Source organism: Sceloporus undulatus, chromosome 2 (genome assembly GCF_019175285.1).
Source record: "Sceloporus undulatus isolate JIND9_A2432 ecotype Alabama chromosome 2, SceUnd_v1.1, whole genome shotgun sequence".
Taxonomy (NCBI): domain Eukaryota; kingdom Metazoa; phylum Chordata; class Lepidosauria; order Squamata; family Phrynosomatidae; genus Sceloporus; species Sceloporus undulatus.
The window spans coordinates 143,832,181-143,838,528 of NC_056523.1; the positions used below are offsets into that span (position 1 = coordinate 143,832,181).

Sequence of the window (6,348 nt, forward strand, 5' to 3'; positions counted from 1 at the left end):
GCCCTCAGGAACCTGGCCCCCATTCTTCAGCCCACTGCCTTAGCAATCTCTCTCTTCTCTCTTCTCTCTTGGCTTTACTTTGCGAATGAAGATTCAGGAAGGATTCATCCGTGCTTTCTACAAGCACGTTGATGATGTTAGATGTATCCTTCGAGCCTGTGCAATGGATTTTTCTGGTGGAGCGCAGCGTGCACAGAACTGGCCTCACCCTTTAAACCAGAGGTTCGACTGCTGGGGCCTTGACAAGCATGGATGGTGGCAGTGAGGTCCTCGGGTCGTAGGTTTGATTAGAGTTTCCTTCTCTTAGATGGTTGACCTTACAAGGTTAGATGAGCACCATGTGCCCGGGTTTGGGATTAGAGTTTTCCTTCTCCTAGGATGGTTGCCATAAGGCTAGAGAGCCCATCCTGCCCTTTGGCGCTCTTGGTCAGACCCTTCGGTTGTGACCTGTCTGGCATGGGAGGCCCTGCCAGTGACTATTATACCACCAGCAGCATAGCTCACAACTTCATTAGGGTACACAAGCCTCTCCCCCACACAGTCAGAGCACAGCTGGAGGGGAATAGGAGGCCAGAAGATGACAGTTAAGGAGGGAGGAGCCTCTTTCTTCAGGCTAGCCCTGATGGAGCTTGGTCTGCCTGGTCAACTCCCTCTCAGGCCGGAAGATGACAGGCCTTGGCAATAACAGGGCTCCAAAGGGAGTTTCCAGTGCAACTCCTCTTGGTCCATTTTCCATCCAAATAAGTCTCCTTAGAAGTACCTCTCAATAGAGAGTAGTTCCACATAAATTTTGGAACAGTCTGTAAGGAGCTCCGTCACCAGCAATGGCAGCAAAATGTCAAAACAACAAACCTCTGTCCAGATGCTTACCAATGGTGAGTATCTCCAAAATCACTAGTAAATTTTCCCACTTCTTTCAATATGGCCCCCCCTCCAACACCACCATTAAACTGAGAAAAACAGAGAGAGAAAATGCCACCTCCAGTCACTCGCCTGAATCCAGGAACCAGAGAAGCAATGTGGTAGTCACAAGATTAACATTCTTACACCCAACGTCCCCCTTGACATTAATGTCACACTGACACAAACTCAATTATAAGAAGAATAAAAAGCAAACAAAATGATATATGGGAGCTAGTCATTCAGATTTTGGGCTATGGGCTAGCCTGGTGTAGTGGTCTGCATGCTGGACTCAAACTCTGGAAGATGAGGCAAGTCACACTCACAGGAACACATGTCCCTTCTGACTATCTTGCCAAGGAAGCTCCATAATAGGGCTGCCTTGGGGTCACTGTAAGTCAGAACCTATTTAAAGGCACGCAATAACAACAACAACAGTGTCCCAAAAACCAGTGGAACAGACAACAATGATAAATCAAATTCCCTCTCCTGCATCCTCCCATGCCACCTCAAATTGGTTATAGATAGAGTGAAAACTGGAGAGGGCTCCTGTGCCTTTAATGGTTGTGTAGAAGAGGGCATTTCAGCATGTGTTGTTTGTCACACCACTAGTTGACAAATAGTACCTGCTGAAATACAGGAGCCATCTCCAATTTTCACTCTGGAAACTAGCTATGGTTGGTTAAGGGACGCTCTGTAATAAATTTTCAGGGCTGAAGGAGATAGAAGGATGAGCACTGCTATTTGTCCAAGTGGAGGTATGTGCTCATTGTCTAACACTGGATTTAGACCATTCAGTCCAATTTTGAATTTGTTTAGATAGGTATGAGATTTTCCCACAAAGAAGTGATCAGAGCCACAAACAATGGATATTTGGGATTCCCTCAGAAGGCCACAAAAATATTCACAACACACAGTCTTAAATTGTGCACCTTAAACACTTTAATGCAAAAGATTATCCTAAATATAACCACCTCTCACCTTGATAGAACCAGTGTGACTGGATAAGTATGCTGAGATCAGACAGGGAGACTTGTAAAAACAAAAGTGGGGTGACAATTTCTGTATGGGGCCAGTTCTTTGCTAATGAGTACCATTCCAAAGGGATTTGTGGAGGTTAAAGAGACATTTTATTTTCAGAGAACAATTCCTGACATGTTCTGAAGTACAGCATGTTCTTCTTTCAATGGAAGAGATGGCTAAATTGAGTGACAAACAAAACCTGGCATGTCTTGTTAACCTCAAAAGTTTCAGAATCATGAGTCAGCCCTTCACAAACAGAGGATGGGCTTAAAAATAGTGGATTTGAGAATATGTTTGAAGTTTTTAAATATATATATATTTGGATCTGCGAACGTTTAAGGAATATTACTGTCACACACATAAAGTCCCAGACATTTTGGTGCCTGAGTTAGAAAATACAGATAACAGCCCTTACAATGGCAAACATGTAATAAAGTTCCAAATAATTGACAGTGTTCTGCTTTTTAATGGTACCACAAAATATGCCAGCTGGAGTGGGTTGCCTCACCTTAATATAGGAAGTGGGGAAATATTCAGATTGTGAGCTGCACACATTCCACACCAGCCCTCTGAAGGCTGTACATACTTGCTGTGCCTTCATCTATATTTTTAATATATTTATTTGTTCAAAGCACTTCATTGCACCCTCTAGAGTGCATAGGGACAGTTTGCCATTATTTATTTATTTATTTATTTATTTATTAATGAGCTGGTTTGAACCTAGGAGAAGTCTTTTTCAAACCAGAAAATAAACTGGAAGCACATTCAGATTTGGTAAGAGGTAGGAGTTCCTTCAGGCCTAAAAAAAAAAAACGAGTAAATATCCTGTGGGCCTCCCTCCTCTCTTTCGTGGCCAAGAGGTTGGGCTTTGGGGCTACTGTTGGTTTTGTTTTTAAAAGTGTTTTTATTGTAATTGTTTGTATTTTAATATGTTGTTAGCCGCCCTGATCGGAGGAAGGGCGGCATATAAATAAAATTTTTATTATTATTATTATTATTATTAAAACTGTTAGTGAATTGTAAAGCTGTGTATTTGGAAACCATCAAAAGTACCTGATGTGGATTGGGATTGCACATCAGTGTGAGATTATGTACATCAGTGTGTGATGTGTGTTGGTGTACAATGCACATCAGGCACTTTGCTGGCTCTGCTATGCATTAATGTAATAGCAGTCCTCTACTGAAACAGCTGTTATGAAACTGACCAATTGTGTTTCCTAATGGAAACAGATGACCTTCACCTATTCCACTTATAAAGATGTAACTCTTATACACGATTCTGGCCATGGTTCATGGACCAGTGTCAGTATCCAAGTCATCGGCTAATGGGCACACATATGTTACCTATCCCTGACACACTGGCGAAAAAAGGTGCCAGTCTCCTACACCAGCTTGGAAAGGCATTACCCTAGAGAACACAGGGGACAACTTTATTCCCCCAACCCCCCAGAATTGTGAATGAGGCCCTGGCAGGACTCAGAAATGGCACTGGGGCCACATACAGCTCATAGACTGCAACTTCTCCACACTGATCCTAACAGAAGGAAGCATTTGCAAACTTACTGTGAATTTTAGAATGCTGCCTTCAAAAAATGTGTGCACAAATGGAACTCCAATAAAAGTTTGTGAGCTAAGTAATTGAAAGGCTCAGGCAAGCTATGAGTAGTTTGTTTGTTTTTTGGTGACTTGAATCAGTAAAGGAGATACAAGTGGTAACTGGAACAAAATATTATAGCAGAGAGCCATAGTGTTGGCTTTCAGTATCGCTAAGCTTTCTTCAAATTAAAAATGTAGGCCTGTTACAGACGGGCATTAAGTACACGCTCTGCGCGTACTAGGGTTAGGAAGGGGCGTCACTTCCTGATGCCCCTAACCCTAATACGTGCGGAACATGTTAAAAATGGCAGCGCCCTATACATACGGGTGCTGCCATGACTATGTCACAACCGCACCACCTCCAAACGGGGCGGCACGGAAGTGATATAGTGGGGCCGTGCAAGGGCCCCGGAAGGAGCTCCGTTTCAGAGCTCCTTCCACCTTTGCATCGCTGGGCGCAGCCTTTACATGGCTGTGCCAGCGACGCAGAGCAGAAAGGGGCCAAGCAGCCCCTTTCTCCTCCTCCCCGCCATTGCCGGGTGTCCTTGGGGCTTCAAGCCCCAAGGACACCCCTTTCCAGGTTGTGGGGAAGCGGCCTTTTGCTGCTTCCCCGCAGCCTGAAAAGCGGCGGATTGGGGCCTCAGAGGCTTGCCGCTGTGGCAGCTGAGGCCCCGATCTGGCAGGAAAAGGGTCAGTTACAGGCCGCCCCAAACGGGCGGTCTGTAACGCGACAAAATCCTCATTGTTGTCATCATCATTGTCATTCTTTCCTCCATGCCACAGCTTCTGAATCTGAGACAGCATGATCATCCTTGCTTTTACCTTTTGTGATTAGAAGATGTAACACATACAAATAATACAGTAGTAATCCAACATTGGCTTTCTAACCTGGCTCCTAGAAGCAACTGTGCTTGTTACTGCTCTAATGATAAATAGACAAAGTTTAAAAAATAACCAGGAAACTGAGTTTGCAGCCAAAAGAACAAATACTTTATTTTCTCTGTGCACCACTGCTATGTCAAGGTTGTGAAGAGAAATGAGGGGAGAGTGCCCTGCCTGATTGCTGTGCAAGATTATCTCTTGGTCTTATGGCTCAGAGTGCCATTCCAAAGACTTTACATGTTTGCCTGGGCAGAACTAAACTGGTATTGTCATCAGTTCACCCCCGCTCCAAGCAGAATGCCACTGTACTGGCATTCTATACTGCATTTCTTGTACTGTACCTTGGGGCAGTAGTACCTACAGGGCACAATTTTATACCATCACAGTTACGCCATGATATTTGGAAGGCAGAAGTTTCCTTCCACCAGCTACACACCAGCCATGTGATGCTAGTAGAGTGGCTAAAAATAGGGAATGTTATGGGTGGGACAGGGGCAAGGCATAGCTATGCTTAGATCCTGAGCATTTCCCCTTTTTCACATATAATTTTACATCAGGTCTGGAGCTGGTATAAGTAATGGCCCTCCTATTGAAGTTGGGGGGGGGGCACAAATATGCCTTCCATCTCCTTCTGCACTGCTTAGGTACTGGTTTAACTCAATATCTAATAAGAGGACATCTCAAATCAAGCCCACACTGACTGAGTACACCAAACAACATGGAGTTCTCTCTGGCCTCATGTCACACACTTCTACAGTTCACAAGGAAGAATTGTGATAATGATGATGGGATACTACAGGGAAAGGCACTTTGCACAATAGGGGGTCACTCTGTGTCACAAGATTATTTCCCTCGTGAGCACCCATTAAAATCTGTACACAATAGTAACATTTCTTTTCCCACACCATGGATGAGTGAAGCCTTCAGGATCTTGTTGAAGCAAAATTTCCATTACTCCTAGTATGCATGCCATTCAATAAAAATGGGAAGGCCACACATCACCCACCCCTATGCAAGACCCTGAATAGGAGACTTGTCTTGGTGCTCCTAACACCTGACTATTCCCAAGTGCCAGGATGTTATGGAGCAGAAAAGGATGTCACCACACTCACATTATCCTACAAGAAAAATGTCTCCCAATTTCAAAAGAAAAGAAAGTGGGGCCAATTCGGAATTTTACGCAATTACGTGGATGGCTATAAAACCACAGAAGAACACAGTGTCCATCCCAATACCAAAATAATGTGAATGCAAAAGAAATTATCATATGAGTAGTAGTCTAAAATTCGAATTAGCGTCCCTGCACATGCGCAGTGAGGGCAGTATTGGATTGTGATCTTTTTACACAATCCATGGATCCTGGTCCATGCCCTAGTGGTCTCACAACTTGATTACTGTAATGTCCTCCTGACTGGGCTTCCTCTTTCCCACCTCCGTCCTTTAATTTCTGTCCAGCACTCAGCTGCACGCATTATCACATCCGCCCACCGCTCTGACCACATCTCTCCTGTGTTGGCATCCCTTCACTGGCTCCCACTCCCCTTCCGCATTCAGTATAAGCTCCTGCTGTCGACGTTTAAAACCCTCCATGGGCTGGCCCCTCCTTACTTATCAGACCTTCTTTCTCCTCACCCTCCCACTCAGGCCCTCCGTTCTGGTAGTCAAGGTCTGCTGTCCCAGCCCAGGGTTTCCTCTGCCCCATCTCAGATTCACCCCTTTCCACTCGCTGCCCCTCACTCCTGGAACCTTCTTCCCCCGCGAGCAAGAGCCATCACTTACTTAACCAGCTTCAAAATGGAGTTGAAGACCATTTTGTTCAGAGAAGCTTTCCCAGGCATTGCATAATTGTCACTTGCTATTTGATGTTCTTTTGTTGTCTGTTTTATTGAATCATTTCCTGTATTGCTACGTACTTTATATGTATTAGCCTACTAGAGAGGCAGGCTA

General features: G+C 44.6%; 1 long non-coding RNA gene across 1 annotated transcript in view; it reads right to left on the reverse strand.

The window, feature by feature from the left end:
• The window catches only part of LOC121922851, a 16,715-nt gene extending 10,477 nt beyond the window's left edge, over positions 1–6,238 (reverse strand). The window contains exon 1 of the long non-coding RNA XR_006102241.1: positions 6,181–6,238. This is a non-coding gene — a long non-coding RNA (uncharacterized LOC121922851). The remainder of the gene's footprint in view (positions 1–6,180) is intronic.
• Between the last annotated feature and the right edge of the window lie 110 nt (positions 6,239–6,348).